Genomic DNA, 14,245 nt, shown 5'->3' with positions numbered 1-14,245 from the left:
GTCAGCATCCTATACTTCCCATTTACATGCATTTGTTTTAAAGGAACGTAGTCACCACATGTGCGTCTGCAAGCTTGTTGACCTATCCAAAGCGATGAACAGAAGTCTTACTATTCACAGTAGGGCAAATCTGGGCAAATCTTTCACTTTCACACTGTAACACCAAAATTCCCATCAGAGTTCGGTTATCAGCTTCAGAAAGTGCAACATAAGGTACTTGGGTAGGTGTTACATGGGAGTTGCATGGCACAAGGGCAGCATTCACTGCAGTAGCCTTACAGCTGTGAAGCATCACCGCACATGGAGTGCTAGACACTGGATTAAGATAATCCAGTGATCAAAACCATTTCATAAAGCACGGAGATGTAGCGTGAAAGACATCTGGGACAGCTCACTGTTTTCCTTTTTTCTTAAGTGTCAAACTTCACTTAGCTGACAAATCTTATAACAAACTTAAGTAATGAAAGGGCTACTTTGAAATTTAGCGAACAGCCTTAAAAGATAAATGCTACTTTCAAACATTTACAATTTCTTTGGAGAATACTTTCTTCTTCCCACTGTCTTGCGAATATGTACATGCCCAACTCCCACAGACAAAATACAACACGACATACAGAATCTTCATGATGAGATAATGATATTTGTGTTCTTTCATAAAAGGCTGTTCCTTTCTAACACTTAGTTTTCTGCTACCTTATCAATTTCTCTGAATACTAGCAGCAAAAAGAAAATTGTATCAGAGTAAGAAAGGGGTGACAAAAAACAACAAGGCAGGATCAACACAAAAAAAAAAGAGTCAATGGTTTGACCAGAGTCAAGGGAAGAAACAGAGAAATTAAATTAATGCCATCCAATTATATTACAGTATTTTGTAAGAACATTAGCCAGGATCTGTATTTTATTTCACCAGGTGGAATAAAGGTGGCAGAAGGAGATCACGTTGTCTGCTCTGCATGAGATACACAACTAGCTCAGAAAAATTAAAAGTCTTGTAACCAGAACAAAGAGCAGATTTATTTATTTTTTTTTAATGGCTATTACTAAGATCTAAAAGGCAATGGCTGTTCATCCTTTCTACATATTTTTCTATCATCTCTTCCCAGCTGGAATCAGAAACTGAAGGGCCAAACTCCTTGGAGACGAGATGCTTCTGTCCATTTTAGTTCTTTGTAGCATGCCACTCATCTTCAGTACTGAGACCCTTCCAGAGGCACATCTGGACCAAAGCAGGTAGTAGCAAAAATCTCAGAAGAAAGCTGGGAGCTTCTCATAAGTTTTCCAGCACAGTCTAGCAGATCCAAGAGTTTCTGATAATCATCAAAACATTTGGATGTTCTCTGAAGCTTATCTGAGCCAACCAGAACCTCAGGCCCTTCTGAGGCTTGTACTGCAATGGTTTGAATAAGCTTCAGACAGTCATTGTACTGCATTTTGAAAGTGATTTACTTCGTTGTGCTCAGAGCAGTAGGCAATGGTGTTAAGACTGCACTTCTGTGCCATATCACCCATGCTCACGTGTTTGCTTTTTCAGACTTTGCTGTTTGATCCTCCACAACGGATTCTATGCAGATACAAAAATTAGATGTGACCCTGGGGAACACATTCAAATAAAACAGGCCACTAGAAAAATTATTAGAAGAGTACCAGGGATGAGATTTCTCTGCTAAAGGCTAAATAATGTTAATTTCCTAGAAACTGATCCAACCTTTATACTCGGTGGCTCAGCACTGCAGGCAGCACATCTGTTTGCTGTGCGAAGGTCCTGGGTTTGGGAAGGACTTGGCATTCCTCCTTGTGTGGTCAGCAGGGTGTCTAGAAACTGATGCTTTGCTTGATATGGCAAACTACAGGGTTCCAAGAATAACGATGTCTGAAACATTTTCCAGAGAATAAACAAATTTATCCTTTCTTCTTCCTTGTGACAAAGCCTAACTTGCTAAATTTAGGATGGCTCTTCTCTGATTTATAGATTTTAGCCTAGTATCTGATCAGGTAGTAAGATATATAACAACATACACATCTTTGTCTTCCACCAAACAGCCTTTAAACCTGTCCATTACGTTTCAATCAATTTTGATGGAGGAAAGATCTCAGGGAAGAGGGAGGTTATATAGGCTATGCCCTGAGAAAAAGATTGCACTGCTAGCCAGATCTTTATCAGATACTACTAGCTCGTCTACTCTTAAGGTTTCCCCCATCTTCAATGATAGACAAATCCAAATAACACCATTTAAAGCACTCCCAACAATTTGCTCTGCTTGCATGCATTCTGATGTCTGATCAGGGTGTGGCCGTGATGCAGCATTAAAAAGTTATTATTCCAGATCAACTAGAGTCCCAAATGCTTTACAAAGTAGGATTCATTAGCTCCTCTTCCCAAAGGGCTACTTATTTTCAAGTAATTTGGACTAAACTTTTGCAAAAAAAAATTTGAACAACACCGGCTCTCAGCCTCTGTCTGCACATCACTTTCCAGAGTTTCTTTGTCCCTCTTCTTGTCTATATATTGAAAATTGCATTGAAGTGGTTGCTCCAATGAATTGAGAAGTGGATGAATTCCCATTTGTAGAATGCCACCAAACAGAGCTTTCTCATAAAGGGTTGCCAACTTGGATAAAGCTTTGATTTCATGCAACTTCATTAGACACATACAAGCCATCAATCCCTCATAATCAATCTTAGACACTTAGATACTGCCCAGTGACGTTCTGATTGATCTTTCATGACGTCTGTTCTGTTCTAGATCTACACTCTTGCTCCATCTCAAAGTATAACTACAGGGAAAAAATATATATATATACAAAAGCATCCGCTCAACACAAAAAGGTTGTTTCACTACAAAAGCTAGCAGTATGCAGCAGATAGCATCCATCAGTAATCAGTAGCAGATAGCACAACTAGTGGTTTTGCCTACTCACAGTCCTGGACCTTCGGCGTTCCAGCTGTATGCTGTAGCTTACACCATAGAAGCAGGTAAGACTGATAGGATTCAGCTTAATTGGTCATTGTACTCCCTCCCCTCTTCTCCCTGTATTTCTGTTTGAGCCTGTCTTGTACAAAGCAGCCTCTTAGCCCTACTAAGAAGTATTGGGTATTTCCGACGGCAAGACGTTCTGTGCCACCTAGCCAGAAAGCAGCAGAGCAACATCATAACTGTTGATTTTCGCTAATAAGCTAAATAAATAAATAAAGTAGTGCCTACCTTCATTCTTAAATCTGCCCTTCTGAAGGAGTAATTGGAATATGGCCTCAGAGCCTGAGAGGCAGAACACATACCCATGCAAAAGCTGGCAGGCTAGATTGTAATCCCCCTGAGCAGGGCAGACCAGCTGCCTTTAGCACTGAAACCTCAATCAGCTAGGTTTCTCTTGGAACTGAGCCAAGCAATAACATGGCCATACAGCAGCCTCTCCTCCATTTTTTTTTATCAATGCTAAAAATAAATGAGAAAAGGAAAGTTAAATAATGATGAATTAAAATAGAAACTTTTTTCCCCTTCCATGTACTACTCCATTACTGTGGGAGACTGGAGCCCACGCTCACAAGGCAAAGCCACAACTCACTGTGCCTCTGTAGTGAATGCAGTTGGATGAGTAAATATAGCAGGACAAATGTATTCCCAGGGTGGAACAGGGGCTCAGGGGTATGCCTGTTAAAGCTTGGATGGGAGCCCTGATCAGCTACAGCAAGCCAACCATAGCAATTGCTGACCCCTGCTCACTTAAGAGACGGCACAAAATCCAGCCCTCACTCCCTACAAGGTCTGTCCTCCTCCCATTGAAGGATGGGGTTGTCAGCATAAAAGAGAACGTGTGGGCACCTTGAAAGATGGTGTGTTTCTGTTACTGCAAGAGCTCAGAAGGCTGAGAAGCTGCAGTCTAGGCAAGAGTCAGACAGTACCCAACCAGCTTCCCTATTACTATCCACCTGTTACAAAGTTAATTTGGATTCCATGGAAGAACTAAAGTCTGAAACCTGCAGATGGGGTACAGTTAGAGAGAAAATGACTAGAAGTCTCCTTGAGAAGTCTGACTGTGTATGTATAGCATAATAAAAATACGCTGGCATCTTCTGTGGATGAGAGGATGCAAAGACAGGGATCATATCTAAAAGGTACTGAATTTAACAACCGTCATTGTAGTAGGTGCTACTACTACTCTTCATACCAGCTATCAATTAGCCAGCAAGCAACGCTTTCATTGTGGTCACTACTTACATGAGAAACGTATGAAACAGAGGCCAGGGCGTGACAGGCTTTTCATTTCATTATCCATTTCAAAAGCCCAGCCAATAAAAATGATTTTACTTCTATGCTACCCTGACATCCAAGTTCTCTGGCATAGCACATGCATTACTCTGGCAAGAAGCTGATAGGAAATTTGTACACCGGTGCATGAAATGAAAATGAAACAAGGCTGAAATTCATCCAGCAAAATAGCAGTCAATTCAAGGGCTCGTTGGATACATGTGAAGACTGATTCAGTGCCTTCCAGAAAAACACAAATTATGTGTAATTAAAACCTGCACAAGTGAGTTTATGACTATCCTCCCTAAAGTATCACCATCACCGGATTCTCAGCATCTTTGAGGATAACAAAAGCTACACTTTGACCGTGACCTTGCCTGTTGTGTTGAAAACTGAAGCAAGACTAACTGCATGGGACTATCCGATTCTAGCTGCTATGAATCACATCACTGGTTTAATATACCCAAACTCAATACCTCTAAAAGCGTTATAATCCAACCACGCTCGCTGTCTATTTGGGGATAATTGGTATTATCACTGAGAACACTGGGATTAGACATCATGAGTAGGTGAAAGGAAAATGAAGTCTTGGTGAAAGGTTTTGAAACCCTGCAAGGACTTGCCAGGTAACTGCTGCTGGCTGTATGAGGCCAAGGACTGTTCTTCAGGACCAAAATGGTCCGTTCAGCTGAGAGGCACTAGAGAAAATCCCAAGCAGCATTCCTAACAGGAACTAACAATAGGCACTATACAAACAAATCAAGCTTGCAGAATAGTTTGTTGATCCCTGCGTGAAAGAAAACTTCATTTCAGACTGACAATCAATTATATCATTTGTTATGCTTTCTAAACTCCATCACTATTTTTTTGTTACGTGCTAAGTGTGTTTTGACTTTTTCCTCCTACTTAATTTATTCTGTTTGCATGGATCTGAACAGCTAGGGTTATCAAGAGTGGTTTTAGAAGAGGTTATGTTCAGAAATAAAATTTAAAAAGTAGTTTTGGAGAATGATAGGCTTTGCCACCTCTGTGCCATCAGCCTATGGCAGTTTATCCATCTTCCTGTCTTATCCTAGCTCCTGAAATACATGAAGCACAGCCCAGAATTGCATTTTAGCAGCAGGTTGGAGTAATAGATGCTACACGGAATAGTGACATTCCTGATGTGCGATGTGCTGTGCACCACAGGGAGTTGAAATCTCACTTTGTATGCCTTATAGCAAGCCATAAATTCCTGATTTTATGTACTGATGTAAAAACCTGTTTAACAAATTCATTGGAGCAGACTGCCTGGATCAATGTTATGACAGGCACATAGAATCCCAATGGTATTCCTATTGGGAAATATCTGAATGTCTTGCTTCAATGGTATATATTAATATGTTCACGAGAACACATGTTCTCATGAATAAAGGAATTCCTGCCTCCATCTGAAGAGACTCAGTGTTTGTTGTAACCATACAAAAACTCAGATGCAGCTGGTAGAAGCACATACACTGCTTCCATCACAGCTGCCCTAAGCAAATTTTGTGAGCAGCTAGTGACATGAAACAGCTCCCTCCCCCAAACTCATAACGTCCTATATAGTTAGTGAGTGTGCACGTGTGGCCATACAACAGCATTATTTTTAACAGAAGGAAATTCATCACTGTCCTTGGATACCGAGAGAGTCAAGGAGGAAACATAGAGGAAATATACTGATAGTTTTGGAAGAGGAATAAGCAGGAGTCATCCCACATCATAAATACGTACTGCACTAGAATTAAACATATAGAGAAAATGAAACATATAGAGAAAAACAAAACATATCTTAAACATATAGAGAAAAAGAAATACTAGGAAAACATTTCACTATCATAACTTTAAATGCATGCGTCACTGTATGCACCAAAAGGGGCTATGATTTAAAGGCCCTTAGAAAGGTAAGGAAAGCATAAGGAACAGACACACCATGACAGCTACGCATACTGAATATGCGTATTATCTTACCACTTGGAAGTTATTAAAATGTAGTTAGCTTCAGCCCAAATATTCAGGCCTCAATCCACAAATTTTCCAATTGCTTTGTGTGCACAAGCTTGAACTGGCAGTTGATAATCTGAAGTATTCAAGGATATTGCAAAAATCATCAGCTGTGAGATATTCAGAGGAAACATACACGGTATTAATAATTAATCAGTCAACAGCCAGCCAATGGAACATGTAGAACCAGAACTACCTAGATTAGCTCAGATTTACAGTGGTTGCAGAAGAATGATGGGAGTCATAGGACAGTCCTAAACATACTTAACTCATGGACACTCTGCATACATATTCCTTTCTGCAACTACTGCAATGAAGGGGGAAAAAAAAAGAAAAAAAAAAAGATACCGATCTTTATCCAAGTGCTCAACATTTCTCAGTTTAGAAAAATCTTGAAAGTCTGGGATTTATGGTGGATTTAGCTTTCAGGAAAGAGGCTCTGAGAGAACTTTCATCTTTGTGGCAAATCCTACAAAGACGTGACCTTGCCATTTGTAAAGCCACAGAGCACATTAGAAGGAGAAGTACCATTCCTGTAGAAGAGGCTATGAAAGTGTAATGGAACGAGCTTTGCAAAGGTTAGAGTGCATGAGGTAAGAGTATTTCCTCAGAATAAATCATCTTGACCAAAAGCAATGCAAAGTTAAAAGGCATGACTTTTCTCAGCCATGCAAAAGTCAGGTAGGTTTTTCCTTCTTGAGAGAGCACATTATTCAAACAACTTTGAAAGGTATTGCATTTACAGCCTGGAGATTACCCATCTAACAAAACAGTTCCTTGTTTCAGATGTCATTCTGTTCAACACATAAGACATTAAGCAACGCCAAGACTCAACACAGAAATTAATGTACAATCTAGGAATAATTGTGTGCTGATGGTTTGCAATGAAATCTGTTGTTAACAGAGAATATTGGTATTGTCAATGAAACAAAACGCTCTCCCCAACACCAGCCAAGCTTGTCCTTTGCCCGACAAGAACTGAAGTCTTAAATTAATTGTCAAAACATTAATCCAACTCTGCCCAATTATGCTGTTGCTTGAATCGTTAGAGTTCTGATGAACTGTAAAGCTGTACTGTGGAAGCCCAAAGTTTCCCAATTTCAAGTTTTCAAACACTCCAACAGGAGATGGAAAAAAAAGAAATAAAAATTGTGTACGGCACTAATACAGTACAATTGGGAAGATTTTAGCCATCAGATGCATTTCATGAGCAAGGGCAGATAGCTGCAGCACACCAATTTCTCTTTGCTGTCTTCAAATAAAGGTTAATCTACATGTGCAACTTGTTTAACCACAGAACAGCCAGCTTCCATTGTTTTTGGTTTTTGCTAATGTATTGTTTCCTTTGCTACACAATTTACTCAGCATGAGCAATTTGCCAAAATATACAGTACGTGTTCTGTGTTACAGAAGCCTTTTCATATGTAATTAATATTTTATTGATTTTTAAACATTAAATTACTTTTTTATGAAATAAAAGATTATATTTTCCAGTTCATGGATGCAAATCTACATATAAATAATGTAAGCAATGTTAACACATAAACAGATATCAGTTTACTAGAAGATAAATTACTTACAACCCTAGAGAATGTTTAATCTCAATAACTGCTCATGGAAAGCACACACCAATAATGAGCAAGCCAAGAACGATCTCCTTTCCAAACAAACAAACTATTACAAACTTACTTTGATAACCAAAATATGCTATATACTCAATAACTTTGCTCCAATCATGCTCTCCTACAAATAGAGATTTCTCTCAACTTTTCAACTGCTTTCTGCATTGCCAAGGCAGGAGACAGGTACCTTAGTAAGCATCTGAGTGAACAGTAGAGATCTTGTATTTATCATGACTGCCAGAGTTTACAAATATCAGTTCATTTGGCATCTGGCTTCTCAAGCACAATATTTCATAGGTGCCTATGATGGGCTTAGAAATTTTAATATGGGCAGGACAAGGTCATGCCGAACTGACAGCTCTGCTATCATCCATTTCTGCACATACATGGCACCATAGAAGCAGCGAATAATTATGGACAATTATTTAACAAGTAAATCATCCATCAATTCTCAAAAAAGGGAAGAAAGGTTCTAGGTTTTCCTTACCCAAAAATGGATTGACTCCATCAGACCCAAATCCCAGAAGTGTTCTGTAACTATTTGATCAAAAGGCTGCTTTCATCTTTTCGGGATATGCTAGAAAACAAGGAAGTGATGTGAAATCTGACTGCTGGAGCATCTCTCACACTCCAAGCTAAGAAAATGCTTTATGGCACTACATTATGTCCGGCTGGCCAGCCAAATCTAAGGACAACACCAGCAGAGCACAGCCTAAGGCTCCTGGTACAATAGGTGTTATCATCATTTTTGCCAATGCTCTGCAGCTCTTGAAAGACTTATCTTGTCAGAGTCTCTGAGAAATACATTTAGCCAGACAGCATCTGACAGCATAGGTTGCTTTCTACTACAGTTCTGTTCAATGGGATAGAAAAAGGGAGCACTGCTTGTCACCATGGGAGAAAAATCAGTACCAACTCAGAACAGGCGCCAGGTCTATAATGACTGTACACAGATGTTACTAGAGTAAACTTGAGAAAAACATGATAAAAAGGCTGAACAATCAGCCATCCCCCATTGGGTGAAAACATTCAGAGAAGCTTGTTGAGTGGGAACATGTGCAAAATGAATGAATCGTGCATGGACCCCAGATGCATGGGAACATCTGTGATGATGATGCTGGCATTGAGAACTACTTGCATATTCATACCATCATTATCATGACTGCTTCTGTACAGCTCCTTATTGTGCAGAAGAGCTACAACACTCGTATATCTACAGTCAGCAGGTCCAAGATCATTGGGATATCCAGTTAAAAGCAACATCCTCAGTTCTGCTCAGAGCAAAACAAATTACAGTGAAAGTGGGCAATGTGCAAGTAGGCAATGTGCTCAGCAATACCAGCACTGAATATACACAAGCCTCTTGATAGCCACCTTGACCACCATTTGCAATAATTCATTCACTCTACAGTACACAATGTTGACCTTTAGAGGCTTCACAAGCAGGCATTAGCTCGATTTCTCCAAGGGTAAAAGAGGTTTCGTATTAACCTAGTATGTTGTACAAAGTCATTTTACTATCTTTAAGACTCCTCTGTGCTTCTAGAGTAGCATTAAAAGTGTCTGTACATAAACAACGCAAATTCTTTATCCCTGCAGTCATATCATGGATCTGAAGTAGACTGAATGGAAGTATCTACAAGAAACTGAACATGCACTATTCTACACAAGGTGATGAGCTATGAGCTTAAAAGGATGGGTATCTTGTCCTAATATCTATTTGTCCAGGCTCACACCACAAATAAGTGTGATCAATTAGAAAAATAACAAACCACCATGTGATATGGAGAGAGAGCAGTTCATGAAGACAGCTGTAGAGCTTGCCTGTAAATAAACAGATTCCTTAGCTCTCATAGCCTTATTATAGATCTAACTATTGCATCCCTGATGTTTTTTGCCTCCCACTGCTTATTGATACAGTGAAAGCTGTTTGGACCCACACATATGTGGTAAAAAAATAGAATGAAGAGCATTCTCGCTGTTCATGGCTCTGCTATTGTTTGCATTTTCTAACATAAGCTAAAATGTGGTAGTGAAAGTGGGGAGGGCTTCTGTCCCCACCAGGTCAAAAAAAAAAAAAAAACTTCAGTGTGATTCAAATATCCCACAGGTATACTCCACGCATTGCTACCTCTGACCAACACCATTGTTAACCACTTCATCTTTCACCCACTCTTCTCTTATATACTGAAAATTATATTAGGAACTTCTGACCAGCAAGCGCAGTGCTGCAATGGTAACTACATGGCATAAATAAACCTTTATTTCCTCTGGCCATAACATTTTGACATATGTAACACAGAAGCAGCCAAAGGGGACACGCTAATAAATAGGAGAGGAAATGAAGAACTAAACATAGCCTTTTAATAAGTAATCTATATAAAGCACAACTATGATCATCCTTGTCTGATACGGAACAGTGAGTTGATTAATGACATCTGTGATGGAGGAGGGAAGGCAGATTGACCAATTTTTATTAAATAAGCTCTTGCCCCAAAGCTCAAGAAATAAAAGCAAGGATTATGCAATTGCTCCATTTGCCTTAAAAGGAATCTTTGAGGATACATGTGCACACTTTTCTATATACACGGACCACAAATCTAGATGTGTTACATTGCATTCTAAACTGGAGTATAAAGAGAACCATATAATGTAGTTAATACAGACATTAATGCAACTTTAAGTTGATTTACATGTTTCAGACTTTGTGTTTGACATCACCCCTGAAAGCCAGACCAATCATGGTCAAAACAAGAGTATGCATTACAATCCTTTCCCTAGTGCTTCCCTTCTGTAACGCCTCAGATGGTTTCAGAGCAGCTGAGCCGCACGTAGCGACACCACTGTCCATCAGGCTAACCAACACCAATGCCTTGCCTCCTTTTCCCCACTGCCTGCCCACAACAATTTGTTTTTCTTCTCCTATATTCAGGCTAAAAGCTTTTAAGGCCAGTGATCTTTGCATTGCGTATGTCGTATGTGTACACACAACATAAGCACTCTATGAGAGAGGCTCACAATACAAATCTGTAATAGTGCTAACAGAACTAATTTTAAAGGCTTCATTTAAACAGGAGATTCCTGAAATATAGTCTAGATCTTGTTAAATTACATCTTTAAATATTTCCTTCAATATTTTAGATCTATTACTAATGTTGTGAATTGCTAAAGACTCGTGCTTTTGCTGCCTACAAAAGCAAGACTGCATAAGCTTTGTTAATATTTGGGGTTCCTACAGGAAGTTCTTTCTCTCTTCTGGCACAAAGGCCATTCTTTTATTATTTGGCACAAGGAATTTAGTTAATAAAAATTCTACGAGCCTAAACCCACAAGGCATACAACCTCAAAATGGTAAAATTGCAGTGCACAAGGAGCAGCATCAAGGAGCTCCATCCTACACCGTCAGCTTTATCAGTACCCGTGCTGTATAGCTGATTTTTACCAGGCGCTGTATCATAATTCATGAGATCTACTGCTATCAGGAAAAAAATTCACCTTATGTCAGCTGCAGGCCGACTTGACAAATTGGAGGCCCCAAAGGTTTTTTTCCCCCAATTTTTAATCCCCTTGCTTTTACTGCTTGATACAGAGAGAGCTCCAAGCTGCCCTCCTTGGCACACGGGAATAACACTGTTCAGGGGCCGTGCCACTGGCTGGCACAATCTGCACTGAGCCTTGGCCAGGCACTATTCTCTGAAGGCACTTTTTCATGTCAGTCAGCAGGTTATTGACTGGGAAACAGTGTAGCTTTGTAAACATTGCAATGGGTTGAGATTCGTGATAAGCAGACTATAGGTAATGCTGCAGCCTCCTCTTCCAAGAGGCTTTGGGCAAGTCGCTTGGTTTCCTTCATTTCCTCTCAGGAAATAAAGGTGAGGGCAGATCTACTTCACTGAGATCTGCTGATGGAAAAATACTAAGAATTAGGTGGTTCACTACTAAATACCAGCATCTGCTTTCTGTCAGGTTCAGCTAAGGTGTGTGGACTGCACAGAAGAAGGAAAGGAGAAAACAAAGTAGCAAGGTGGCAACATTTAGTGCCTGATCAAGCCAAAGTGTTAATTTGTTTTAATACATCTCTAAAGCTACAGCTTGACAGAGTCACCTGAATAATCCTGCTATAATTCCAATCCATATTTCTACCTAAAAAATTGAAAATCTTTAGTATGCAATTAATATAGCTGGCAATGACACAGCACATCCATCTGCCCTCTTACACCAGATGAAGTTTAATAACCAATATGCCCGATGGGCTCAAATAATTTAGAGCCCATATTTGTTCTCAGGAGTGGCTCTTGCTGGCTAAAGGTTTCACCACTTCTCTATAAATTAAAGGGAAGAATATGCAGGGGAGGGAAGGGTGCACAGAGGAAGAGGTTTGTGGGAGAAATTGTGTATGTAGGTGGCAGTTTTTAAAAGATCGCTTCCCATAAGAAGTTGCTTTTGTGCAGTCATTTTGAAGTATTAAATTTTGATAACTCCTTAATCACTGCAGTTTAATGAGGTGGAGGCAGCAGGTGAAAGGGGAATCCATCATGTCAGTCCAAGTACCTGGCTCTCTTCCTGCTGTGAACATTTAACATGACACAAATGTCTAAAGCCCTCATTTTGCAGCTGTAGCTCAACAAAGGAATTCTGCAGTCCTCCAAGAACGTTTGATTTCCCTGAAGAAACCTCCTTATGCAATCAAAAGTCATCCTTTACTTCCAAAGCAAAATAAAATAAAATAAAAAAAGTGCTGTTCCAAAAAGCACAAAGTACCTGGATTTAAACATAAGCTTTTTTTAATTTTAAAATTGGTCAAGAAAGTTTATTTCATCCTGTAGAAGCGTTTGCATCTAGTGTCACTACAGACCTTTGATGCAGTGCTTAGTTTTTAAGTCATACTTAATAAATATTGTCTAATAAAATCCAGTGATACTTACAGCCTATCAAGTATTATTATTTTCGTTAAGTTATTATATTTCATCCCAACGTATCTCCAAATATTGTAAATAAACAAACTGCTTCCTCCAGTGCCGATAAGCTCAAAGTGACACAGATTTGTAGCCAGCATCTGTAGATCCCATGATCCACTCTTAAACCACAGGCGTGCTGTTACTCAGGTAGGTAAAGCATACTGCCCGAAAGTTTGACACATCAGGGCTCAGAATGAGAGAGAGAGAATAAGAATTATTTTACAATAGCTTCAAGAAATTACTTGGGCTGCTTTGCATAAGCAAGAAGTGCTAGTGCATTTCATAGAATGCTTTGGGTTGGAAGGGACCTTCAAGATCATTTATTTTCAACCCCCCAAGCTGCTGCTTAACTTTACAGACGGATATTGCTTGATTGTTTCTGCCCACATTAAAACTCAGCAAGCTTATTCCGTGTGCAATAAAGCACAGATTCCAATACAGTTTTGGCAGTAGCGGAATGGTTGTACCTTGTACCTTTCTCCCATATCAATTCACTTCTCAAGGAGCATGGTTCTGGAGGCAGTCTTTGACATTAGGAAAATGTGTTCTTTGAGATCATGTTCACACAGCCAAAAATCTTCACCCAGTTCTCACCCCCTGCCCCCTTCTGTCAGTACCTCAATCCTTCATTTATTAATTTGATATTGGATTGTCCCAAGAATCATTTGCTGTGATCCAAGCTACTGAAAAACTATCATAAATTTTTTAAAACTGAGTAATTGCCTTTTCCTCTGTCCTGTCAGATTGGATGTTAGCAGTTTGTCAAACATAAATCACAAAATGACCAGATCTTCCTGCCACTTAAGGAAATGTGAAATTTAAGGTTTCACATTTTCCACATTCTAATAGTACTTAACCTGTTCTCTTACTAATAATCTTTGAAAAACTGGCATATATTTACAAGAACAGGGTGACAAGTATATGAACTATGTTTTTAGGAGCACCACTATTAAGTATCTCCTTTTAGCAGCAAGATCATGAAGTCAGATTACTTTCTCCTTGAAGCCCTCAGCTCTACAGCTAGTAGATACACCCTACATGGTAACAAACATGGTCTTCAAGACCGCAGCCTAAGCTAATTGTTTTTGAAAATGACAATGTTAGTGTAAAGATTCCTCCTTCTCTGACAGCAGATTATTTGTTGCCAATGTATCCCTCATTTTACCTCCCTGTTGCTTCCTTCCTAAGCCACATTCCAAAATTTAAGTTTAAATAAAAGTCTTTCAGAATAAGGCTCTGCAAAACAAAAACTGGAAAAGTGGTATACTGATTTAAGTCTTGAAAAATACAAGAATCTGAGAGCGTGTTTTTACTTTCTTCCCCAGCATGCTCTTTTACCTTCTAACTATTTATAAACCCCCAGTATCATGCTTGACTGCCACTGCTTAAGTAGGTAT

The 14,245-nt window shown here is 39.4% G+C and overlaps 1 long non-coding RNA gene across 3 annotated transcripts in view; it reads right to left on the bottom strand.

Annotated features, from left to right (window-relative positions):
- Positions 1–14,245, bottom strand: part of LOC121076920 — a 146,182-nt gene that overhangs the window by 40,553 nt on the left and 91,384 nt on the right. The gene's annotated exons all lie outside the window — the stretch shown is intronic.

The sequence above is a fragment of the Cygnus olor genome, chromosome 12 (assembly GCF_009769625.2).
Source record: "Cygnus olor isolate bCygOlo1 chromosome 12, bCygOlo1.pri.v2, whole genome shotgun sequence".
In the NCBI taxonomy this organism is placed as follows: domain Eukaryota; kingdom Metazoa; phylum Chordata; class Aves; order Anseriformes; family Anatidae; genus Cygnus; species Cygnus olor.
The sequence above is the reverse complement of the archived record's forward strand: the minus strand, read 5'-3'. Positions and strand labels throughout refer to the sequence as shown.